Genomic DNA, 12,344 nt, shown 5'->3' on the forward strand with positions numbered 1-12,344 from the left:
GTGTCATTAAAAATTTTAGCAACACTGGAAAGTAGAAAACAATGTAGCAATACCATCAAAATGTGAGAGAAAAAAAATGATGCTAATCTAGAATTATGTCCCCACCCAAACTATCCATCAAGTATTGTAGGTGAAATAAAGGTATTTTAGACATTCAAGGTACCCCAGGAAGCTTCTGGATGACCTACTCTTCCACAGTAGAGTTAAGGAAGAAAGCGGAAGACATGGTCTCCAACACACTGGAGAGGGGAGAAGGACCCACAGAATGAAAATGAAGGGAAGCCCAGGATGATATTTCCACAGGAGGCTGGAGAGAAACCAGCTACCCGGAACCCATGAGGGAGGTTCCCAGAAGGAAGTCATCAAGAAGAGTGGCAAAACACCTGACATCTTCAGAGGAGATTTTCTGATTTGTTTCAGAGGAAAATTTGGGAAATGTAGTGATTGGAACAAATGAAACTTAGCAACTATAAAAGTGAAATCATTAATAATAGGGAAAAATGTAAAGTTATATTTTAAAAAGGAGAAAAAATGGTTTCCTGGCATGCTCTGGAGCTCAGCTGTGAACATTAGTTACTTAGCAATAATAATCTAAACACTGAAGGATGATTTAAACAAAATTTTTGAGAAAAAACATAATGGAAAAATGGGGGAGTAACAGGAGAGAAAATGTGTGTGTGAATATGTGTGTGCATGTGTGCATAAAGACAATATATCATTGAAAAAATTTAAATGTTAATATAATCATGGTATTTGGGGAAGAAAACAAAGAAATATGTAAATGAGTTGAGAGTGTTACTTCAAAAATATAAAAACTAGAAATAAAGAAAAATTTGGCAAATATATAATAGTCTTCATTATATATCGAATATTATGTGTTGACTTTTTAAACCATTACATATTTTTCTTTTAAAATATTCAATTGAAAATTAAGTTATATGGGAGGGAGTGTGTGAGTTGAGATTGTTGTGACAAATTGTGAAGCAATTCTAGAGAAAGGAGCAAATGAAATGACCAGGGGTTAAGAGTAATGTTATTTCTCAGCATTTTTTAAAAAGTCCACTTTAGATTCAAGGTTATGATTTTAAAGTAAGACTAGCCAGTGTGATTATATGTTTTTCTCTGACTATATTTCTCTAAGCTTAGGTATAGGCACTGAGCAGAAAATGAATTGGATTTCATCAGCATTGTGATTTGGCCAAGAGAATATGATAAAGTAAGAGTGAAAAGGGAATCAAAGATATTTGCAAGGATTATCATAATGGAACATGGACTTTAAGATACATAAAGAGGAATGAGGATCAAGGGGATGAGTTGCAAGGAAAATATGGTAGGACCAATGAATTGGAGGTCATGATATTGGGCTACTAGAAAGAGTGAAAGATAAGAATAGTGATGCTGGGGAGTTGGGGGGCATGAGATTGTGATTATGAAGATGTTGCAGTTATTGGTGAGCATGAGGTTGAGAATATACCTGAGGGAGTGAGTGACTGAGGATGGGTAAAGGACAAAATTAGATAGATGATGATAGATACATGATAAATAGATAAATGATAGATAGATGATAGATAGAGCAAAAAAGCAAATGGGGAAAATTGTCAGCAGTTGTTGAATCAGATTGGTAAAGAATGGTGTTTAAAATTTTCCTGTGCTATTTTTGCAACTATTTTTTGGAACTTGGAAATTATATTTTTAAAAATAAAAAGTTACCCCCAAAAGTCAAAATCTAGAAAGCAATACACCCTAGAGTGAAAAGGCTTATCTTGCTGTGCACTAGAAAGCAAGAGGGGAAAGTGTTTGAGTGCTGAGTTCCTCATGATGGATGAGGTGGTGAGCTATCAGTAGTTTCAGCAGGGAAAGAGCCCCGATGGTAAACGAATTTTCGCTTCTGCTAGGCTGGGCTTGGCTCTCAGACAACTCATCAGTCAGCCTTGAAGGAGCTCTGGGAAAATCTCAGCACACGTGTTTGAGCACTCTCTAGGACTGCTTCTGGAAGCCCTGCCCTGCCCCGAGACAGGTCCACCCTTGAGACACTGTCCTATGGAAAAGGAAGTCAGTGGAACAATGAGTTATAATTACAAGGGAGACTAGATGGCTGAGAGGCTGGGAAACAGCTGACATCTCTGCTTCTGAAAGCAATTCAAGGTTAGCTCCCCTAATGCTAGGTTGGCTCCTGAAATCCCAAACACTGCCTTCTCTCTCCACATAAGTCATCGCCAAATGCCAAAATGTATCCACTCACGTGTTCCAGCTCCTGTGTATTGATGGGAACTTACAATTCAGAGACCAGCAATGTGGTACATCCTGCAAAGTATCCTGACATTTTAGCTCCCTCCTTAGGCAACCGACTGAGCTGTCCTGCAGGGAGCTGTGCAGCCCAGGGTGGGCTCACTGTAAACTGGCAAGGAATTAAGTCAAGAAGCTTCAAGGGAATGAACAGATGCTCCGAGAAAGCAGGGGAATGCTGGGGCCTGACCACAATTATAATGTCTGAGTCAAAAGTCAAAAAGTCATTCACATGCCAACGGCCATTTCCTCCATCTCACCCCCACCCTGCTACGCTGGAAGTCAATTCTCCACAGTGCATGGTGAGTCAGGCGTGAGTACTTTGATTACGGCTCAGCTGATGTCATTCAAGAAAACAGGGGGGTCACCCACTGCATCAGAGGAAGAGACATTTGACTGAGAGAGGTCCACCCTTCAGCCCTCTGGGGAGCCTGACATTTCCAGGACACGAAAAACAAACTTCCTCTTAAGAAGGAATATGCTTTCAGTGTGGGAAAAAAAAGAGAGAGAGAACCGGAGAGGGTCAATACGTGCTCACCCTTGGCTGAAAGCCCACAATCAGGGAAATTTCTGTCCTTTTAGAAAAGGTGAAAGCATCAGAATGTCCTCTGGTTCAACAGAAGAGCCAAATGACTGCACGTACACAGAGAAAAACTCAGTCTTGACTCAACAGAACCAGCTGTGCCAAGTAACCTTCTAACTCCCTTTCATCTGAGCCCTTAGTTCTCTCAAGAGTTAACACTCTGAACGTCTAACAAGTACCTATTGAGAGGCTACTTAGTGTTTGGCACTAGAGCCATCCTTTGTGGTGGGGAGAGAGGATTCTGATACAATAGGCCAGTAATATAGGCTGTTGGGTTTTTTTTAACTTTCATGTATTGATTTATTTTAGAGAGAGAGGAAGGGAGAGAGAGAAAGAAAAAAAAAACATCATCAATTTGTGGTTCCACTTATTTATGCATTCATTCATTGATTCTTGTATGTGCCCTAACTGGGGATCAAACCCAAAACCTTTGAGTATCGGGAGGACACTTTTAACCAACTGAGCTACCCAGCCAGGGTCTATAGGCTGTTGTTGCTACAGCTAACATTGAGCTCTGTGCTCTGCCACTCACTTTACATGGCTTATCTTATTTGAACCTCAACAATCTTGTGGGGAGGTACTATTATTTTCTCCACTTTGTAAATGAAGAAGCTGAGACACCGAAATCACACAGCAAGATGGAGAAGCCAGTGTTTGAAACCAGACAGCCTGGACCACGCTGTCCAATAGGACTTTCTGCAATGATCAACATGTTCTTGATCGCACTGTTCAATATGGTAGCCACTCACCATATGTGGTTACTGAGCACTTGAGATATGATTGGTGCAACTAAAAATTGGAATTTAAAATTTTTATTTAATTGTAATTATCTTAAATTTATTTTTTTAATCTTCACCCAAGGATATGTTGATTAATTTTAGAGAGAGGAAGGGAGAGAGAGAAAGAGAGAGGAACATTGATGTGAGAGAGAAACATCAATCAGTTGCCTCTTGTACCAGGGACCGAACCAGAAACCTAGCTATGTGGGAATGAAAACCACAACCTTTCGGTGTACGGAAGTGAGCCAGAGAAGTTTGAAATCTAGCCCTATCACTGTGTAAATGAGGAGACTTGAGGTTCAGAATTTTTAAGTGATCTGTTAAAGATCACATTCCTAATCAATGGCAGATAAGAAATCAACCACAGGTCTCCGGAGGTTCTACAAAGAACTATTTGTTCCCTATTATCACTTGCACACATTGCATTAGGTTTAGGTCCTGACTTTTCACTTGATTTCCTGTGTTCCTGAGGCTCTGCATGCTTCAGTTCCTCTGTCTGGAAAATCAGGATTAAAATGTCTACTCAACACCCCTCACAGAGATGCTAGGAAAATCAAATGACACCGTGAAAGTGAGAGTGTTCTGAAAAGTGGAAAGCACTATTTTTAAAAATGTTATGACACTTTTCCCATCTCAGACTTCTCTTCTAACAACCTCCAAAGCAGGGTAGTAATTTTTTATATAATTTTTTTAAAAAAAATAACCTCTCAGAAAGAAACTGAGACAGAAAAATACATGCAAAGCTCATCTCCTTGATAGGTTGATTTTATCCGACGGAAATGCTCAGGTGGTGAATATTGTTGACGACAAGTTGGTTCTCATGACAGAGAATAATGCTGGGGAGTGTGGGGAGGAATTAACCCATGTGGATCATTGGCCACAGCCAGCCTTTGCTATTTAAAAAATTATCCTACATACAAGAGAAGCTGAAAAGGCAGTCCTTGCTTTTGAGCTGCTTTTAAGTTGGTGATAGAACATGAGAGAAGCAAAGGGAAGTGCTCTGGTGGTCACAATCTTTGCTCTAGAAATTACAGCCCAGGGGTTATCTGATGAAGTTTTGTTTTTTCCTTCCCTTTCAGTCTGTAGAAAATAACTAACGTTAGAAATCAAGATTTCTAGGAGGCATTCAGGGGCAGTGCTAGAAGATGGCAGGCAGGCTGTTCCCAAGTGACATGTAAGGTACCCAGAACCGGGAAGTCTAAGCCTTGCGCTCCTGCTCCCACTCCCAGACCAACGCCAGCCCCACAGTAGTAGAGTAGTTGATGTTGTCTAATAAATAAATATATGTCTAGGCATTTAGTAGAACCAGGGGATATGATCCATTTATTTGGAACCAGATTTTATTATTTTTCCCTTGTAAGATTTTTTTTTTCTTAATGTCAACCATAGCCCTTAGGTATTTTGAAAACTTCTACTTACATTGGTTGTTATACAACCTAAGTTCAAAGGCCAATCTTTTTCTGAACACAAATATTCATGAATATTAAAATTGAATCGGTTCCTCTGTGAGACATACTCCAACACCATCCGAGAGACTTAGGTGACAATGTCACAGAAGGAGGTCAGAACCAGGAGCCCTTAGGTATTTTGAAAACTTCTACTTACGCCGAAACCGGTTTGGCTCCGTGGATAGAGCGTCGGTCTGCGGACTGAAAGGTCCCAGGTTCAATTCCGGTCAAGGGCATGGACATTAGTTGCGGGCACGTCCCCAGTAGGGGGTGTGCAGGAGGCAGCTGGTTGATGTTTCTCTCTCATCGATGTTTCTAGCTCTCTATCCCTCTCCCTTCCTCTCTGTAAAAAATCAATAAAATATATTAAAAACAAAAACAAAAAACTTCTACTTACATTGGTTGTTATACAACCTAAGTTCAAAGGCCAATCTTTTTCTGAACACAAATATTTGTGAATACTAAAATTGAATCGGTTCCTCTGTGAGACATACTCCAACACCATCCGAGAGACTTAGGTGACAATGTCACAGAAGGAGGTCAGAACCTGGGGCTCCTGACCCAGAGGGCCCATACTTTCCATGTCTGTAGCCTGGGTTTTGTCTTATGTGATATGCATCTAGCTGTTGGACTGCTGAGTGGTGATTCATGAAAAGGATTCAGGTCAGGTCATTCTGAAAGCATCTGAAAAGCCCAGTCCAGTGCCTTTTACAGAATGCACATGTTCAGTAAATAACATGAGCTAACATGTATTAAATGCCTGCTCTACAGTCAGCACTATGAAAAGGGCTTTCCTTTTTTTAAAAAAAAATATTTTTATTGATTTCAGAGCGGAAAGGAGAGGGAGAGAGAAATAGAAACATCAATGATGAAAGAGAATAATTGATCAGCTGCCTCTTGCACGCCCCCTACTGGGGATCGAGCCCACAACCTGGACACAACCACTGAGCTACACCAGCCAAGCGAGGGTTTTCCATATGTTATTTAATCTACCCAACAAGTCAATGGTAGAGTCAATATTAATTTCCCACTTGACAGATAAGGAACTGAAGCACAAGAGGTTAAGTAAATTGCCCCAAAATCACACAGATAATTAGTAGTGGGTCTGAGAGACACACCCTCATGCCTATAGAAAGCAAAGTTTGACTTAAAACTACTGTACTAGACTGTCTCCCAGTCAATAAAAGACAACACCCTTTGGGTGAGATATTCCACCACCTTCAAAGAATCAACTTTCCTGGGACGCTTTGCAAAGTTGGTTTGTGTGTAGATCTGAGTAAGTTAGGTTATGCCTTAATAATGAAATGCCTCCAAAGTCTCAGTGACTTAGCACAACATGCATTTGCTTCATGTCAACATTTATTCATTTCTGCTGAGAACCCATTGGCCAGACCTAGTCATCTAGCCCCAACCCGAGCGCTGGGAAATGGAGAGGAGCACATGGAATATTCAGTCAGCGATGAGGTCCCAGTCCCAGCTCTTCCTTCCACCCCCTTGTGACTTTGGCACACAACCCCCTTTCTGAGCTGCAGTCTCTTCATGTCTCAAATGATATAATGACACTAAGGTCCTCAAGATCCATGCTTGCATATTTTATGAATCTATCAATGAGTATCCCTTACAGAGGACATGTACCAAGAATATGCCGGCATCCCTGGGCAGATGCGGAAACATCTCTCCACGTGATGTGAGGGAAGGCTGTTTGTGGCACAAGTCAGGCTCGCTGTTTTGCTTGGATGGCGGGCTTGGGGAGACTGTTCGCCAACCTAGCAGAATGGGGTCAGCGGTTCATGGCAACTTCCAGGCCTTTGGAGATGTTGGGCGCTTTTTTGTTGGTCTTTACACCTAATAAAAAGCAATTTCCTCTTTTCAAAAGGCACATTTTTTTTTCTGTTTTGGAAGATTAGTGGAGTTGGGGTTTTGTTTAGTTTTTGCTTTTAAAATTAAATGGACATTATCTTTTAAAGCCGAAGATAAGGGTAACAGAAAGGACATGGAGATTAGTCCAGGTCACAGGGCAAGACAAGAGCAGAGCAGGGGGTGAAGCCCACTGCCTTGGACAGGCCTCGTCCCCAGGCAGGAAATCACTCTGGGATAAACGTTCTTGCCAATGGCCCATGATGAATGAGTGTTAATAGGCCCAAACATCGATTTCATATCCTTTCAAGCACACAAAGGAAAAGGGACTTGGTGGAGTCTATTTTGGCCCAATCTAGTGCCTAAAACAAAATGCCAATTGAGACACAACTCTGAAGCAACCCAGGGGACAGTTCTTCTCCAGCTCTTTCTGGAGTGGAGCAATTTTACCTTCTCTGGAAATGGGATGAGGGCAGTATGCCCTGTGGGCCTTAACACACTGGCCAGCTCCCCTTCCTTAAACGCATTCAGCTATCACCTATCTCTAGACTGGAACAGGAACAGCTCACTCACCCGGCTGTATCTACACTATTTTCACACCACCAGCCCATCACACAGGCCCCTACAGAAACATCTGCACACCAGTGAGGCCTGCCTGAACAGAAAAAAAGGAATGAGCTGCCTGGCAACATGAATAACTCCCAGGTTCCCACAGGTTTGTAGGTCAGCCAAGCTGACCCCATGGTACCCTAGGGACCCTGACAATATCCCTAAAGTTTCACTATAGCAGTATCTGAGGGGTCAGTGCTCCTCCTTTCCCCAAATGTTCCTGTTATGTCCAAGCGCTTACATTATGCCACTCTTTATGATTTAAAAGTGCTTCCTCAAACATCCAGTATCTCACTTAATCTTTCCGACAAACCTTGGGGACAGGTATGGGATGGAAAAAGATTATCATTCTCACCCTAGCTGGTTTTGCTCAATGGTTAGCGTGTTAGTTCTAAGACTAAGGGTCGTGGGTTTGATTCTGGTCAAGGGTGTGTACCTAGGTGGCAAGCTCGACCCCCAGCCCCAGTCAGGGCACGTGCAGGAGGCAACCAACCCAACTGATGTGTGTCTCTCACATCAATGTTTCTCTCTCTGTCTCTCCCCATCCCTTCCACTCTTTCTTTAAAAAAAAATCAATGGAAAAAATATCCTCTGGTGAGGATTATCAAGAACAAAAATTATCATTCTCATTTAAGACATGAAACTTATAGCTCATAAACTTTTGCGTGGCCAGCTAGGCTTGCCTGATGTTGATAGCCACTGAATATTGCAGCTAGAACTTGAACAGGGATGTTCTAGTCCCCAATCCAAGTTCCTCTTGGCATTCACATAAATCCTTGGTCAGTGTCATCAACCAGACCTTCCCCTACTGAGTGCACGAGGACCCCAAAGTCTAAGTTTGCACACACAAGTTCTATAAACAGAGGCCCTGTTTCTCATGGGGCTGCCTGGAAATGATTAGAAAAGCAAAGGAAACTGAAGTCAGTACAATCCAGACCCCTGGTCATATCTAGCCCTTGGACAGGAGGATGTTCTGACTTCTTGATGACTCAGCCCTGGTGTAAGGCCCAGCCAACATCCAACCCACCTTCTGGATCACCCAGGTGGTAGGGGACCATTTTACTGGGAGAAAGTTAAGCTTCTTGTTAGTGGTCAGATGCTCAGGACTTTCATGGTCAATAGTCTATTTTCCCAAACACCCATGCTTTCCGGGGCCCCAGGGCATATTGGATCAGAGGATCTGACTGGTGAAACTGCCCAAGAAGCCACCCCAGGCTTCGGAGCTCCCCACCCCGCCAAAGTCCATTGGCCCCATAGGAAACAGTCACAGAGCTAGCAATAAAGTGCACAGACACCACTTCAGCTGCTCTCACACGGAGGAAAGACCCACTTGAGGAAAAAAAAACAGGCAACTCTGATGACTGAACGTTAATTATCTGGACCGTGGTTATCTGGACAACACAGAGAAGGTTACCACGCCAGTTAGAGGAAAGACACCGAATGCTTCTTTTTGCATGAAGTTTTCATGCCCACGGGACGCACAGGCACCATCTCATCAGATCCTACAGCCAGTGGAGTGCAGGCATAGTTGTCTGCATTTCAGAAGCAAAGAAATGATCCCAGAAAGGTAGTTGGGCCTGGTCCCTGGAAGAGCTGGAGCTGGAACTGGAGTCTCTCAGCTCTCCCTTCAGGCCCTTGTCTCTGACTCACTCATCACTCCACAGTAAGGTGCTGAGAAAGAGGTCCTCACCAGCACAAACCCCTCCCCAGGGACTGGCTCCCAGCAGACAGGGGTCCCCAGCTTTGCACTGAGTTGTGGGTGAGAACATTTCGTTACGCTATGAAATGCTGGCTTCTTCTCGCCTTCTCTGCTCGTGTCCCCCATTCCCATTCAACCTTTTCCTGAAAAAGGCTTAAAATTCAGGAAATCTTTTACCAAGGTAACACAGAAGCTATCAAACAAGGGATAAAATCCAATACAGCACTATTTCTTGTTTGTTTGTTTGATGTAGAACATAGCATTTAGTTTCTCTGTTGTCTACTTTCAACTGTGTAATGAAGAAAACTTATCACCAAAAACTAAATATGAATGAGAAGCTGATATCCCATCAGTCCTCTCTGATGTAGCTGCACTAGCTGTTAAGATATTTTGCCCAGGCAGGTATGCTAAGTGGTTAGCGAGTCGGCTGGAACACCAGAGGGTGGAGGGTTTGATTCCTGATCAAGGTGGAGGGTTTGATTCCTGATCAAGGGTGTGTACCTTGGTTGCAGGATTCCTGCCCTGATCACATGTAGCAGGCAACCAATCGATGTTTCTCTTCTCTCTCTCTCTCTCTCTCTCTCTCTCTCTCTCTCTCTCTCCCCCCCCCCTTTTCCTCCTCCCTCCCTTCCACTCTCTAAAAATTCAATGGGAAAAATATACTGAGGTGAGGATTAGTAAACCAACAACAACAACAACAAAAAGATATTTAAATATTTTACAAATGGTTTAAACACACACACACACACACACTTCTCTGACCTCTCCCTGAACCTGCCCCAGAGTTAGCCACACTTCCCATGATCCAGTAAGTAAAAGGTTAACCCCACCCTAGCTGGTTTGGCTCAGTGGATAGAGTGTCGGCCTGCGGACTGAAGGGTCCCGGGTTCGATTCCAGTCAAGGGCACATGCCTGGGTTGCGGGCTCAGTCCCCAGTAGGGGCATGCAGGAGGCCCCCAATCAATGATTCTCTCTCATCATTGATGTTTCTATTTCTCTCTCCCTCTCACTTCCTCTCTGAAATCAATAAAAATATATTAAAAAAAAAAGAAAGGTTAACCCCTAGGCCCATGGGATGACTCAGGAACCTGCTCCAACACAAAGCCTCATCCTTTCTGATTGGCTGGTGCCCAGACATAGGGGGGCTGCAAAAAAATCATCATCATCACCTTATAAATCAGAAAAGAAAAAACAATCTAAGAGGAAGAAGCAGCTCAGAGTCAAATTGTAACTCCTCAGAGATCAGCAAGATAGTTGCTAAATTGTTGAACTACAATAAAATCCTGGGTTATAAAGTCATTTCCAGAAAAACCACAAAAACTTCTTTAAACATGTCATTTCCCCCATTCAGAAACACTGACTGCCCCCTATTTCTTGTTTTGTTTTGTTTTGTTTTGTTTTGTTTTGTTTTGTTTTGTTTTTAGCTTCTCTGCCTGCCTTTCAGGGGCCCTCTCAGCCTGTCCCACCACACAGGTCCCAGACTGAGCCCTGGCTATTGCTAGGCTAATTCCCACACAGGCCACCCTCAGCCCCACCCCTGAGCGTTACTCGTGTCCTTCCTGGGTCTGCAGTGTCCTCCCAAATCCTTCAAGGTGAAGTCCACGTTCATCTTCTCCAAGAAGTTGCCCTGCCACTCTAGTCCTCATTGGTTCCTCTGGCCTTTGAGTGATATAAGTTTACACTGCCCTGTGGTGCTTGATAGATCCTCCCTTCCCCCAACTGATGGACGGAGTATGACGTAAACTCCACCTGCAGCCGGACATTCCTGAACACCTTATATGGACTGTACATTGAATCACCAGTCAGCACCTGCCAAATACCCTAAACCCCTGATTCCTAAGTCCCTAGGTGCCCAATCATGTGCCTTATATGAAACCACCAATCAGCGTGTGCTGAGTGCCCTAAGTCCCGTCCCCTCCTTTCCTCCCCTCAAAAGGCGCTTACACCCAGGCATGCTCTCTCTCTCCCTTTTTCCCCTCTGGAAGGCGGCCGGCAGGGTGAGCTCCAATAAAGCCTGTGTCCTGGTATCCCATGGTCTCCGGCCCTCTGTTTCATCTTTCAGTGCTTTTCTCTCATTTCATGCCCATTGATTGCTTCTCCTCGAGAACCAATCCTAGCCTTCTCCTAACCCCAGAGCACTGGTATAAAGCTAACGACCTATGAATGGCATGCTAACTACTTGTCGATGGAAGTATGGTTGCCTCTAGCTTCATATCTGCAGAGGGCCCTGGCCAAAACGCTTCCACAGGCCTATTGGGGACCCACTTTGGAAGACACAGTGGGCATTTTCCACGTCTAGGTGCATGCTCGCTGGTGCACGTAGCTAATGCTACTCCAGCCCCACAAACTGCTGGAAGATCCTAAAACCTGCTTCTCAAAACCCAGTGGTTACAGAAACCACCAGCTCCAGGACAGTCTTTGCCTACAAGGAGAAGAAACCTGAACAGAAAGTCATTGATTATGAAACTGGCCTGGAAGAGAAAAACTAAGACCTGCCTTTTGTGTTCCTGACAGCATCGTTAGCACCTCATTTGCACCTTCTCATCAAAAAGAAGGACTGAAATTTTTTCTTCTTTTTTTTTTTTAAATCCATAAAGCCTCACAGGCCTCTTCTGTAGACAAGAAAGTGAGACCCAAGACCGTGCACTTCCCTTTGGAAAAGCTTGTATTTACTCGCAGCAAGCATGATGGCATCGGAGGCAAGGAAAGCGCGATGGACCAGAGAACGTTGAAGTTTTGGTCTCAAAATGCCAAACAATCATAATAAGGGCCCACCTTTAGGACAGCAACTTTTAAAATGAAAGGTGGGGGAGAAGCAGGAGGTAAACAGTCACATCTATATACTGGTATACACTGAGTGGCCAGATTATTGTGATCTCTGAAAGCATAATAATCTGGCTAGTCAGTATCCTACCTAATAAAATAGTAATATGCAAATTGACTGCACCTTCGCTACGCCCAAGCCACGCCCACCAGCCAAAGCCATGCCCACCAGCCAATCAGGGCGAGTATGCAAATACCCAACAAAGATGGCAGTTAATTTGCATACGCTGAGGGAGGGAGGAGTAAAGACTGAAGACAAC

This window comes from Cnephaeus nilssonii, assembly GCF_951640355.1.
Source record: "Cnephaeus nilssonii genome assembly, chromosome: 5".
In the NCBI taxonomy this organism is placed as follows: Eukaryota; Metazoa; Chordata; class Mammalia; order Chiroptera; family Vespertilionidae; genus Cnephaeus; species Cnephaeus nilssonii.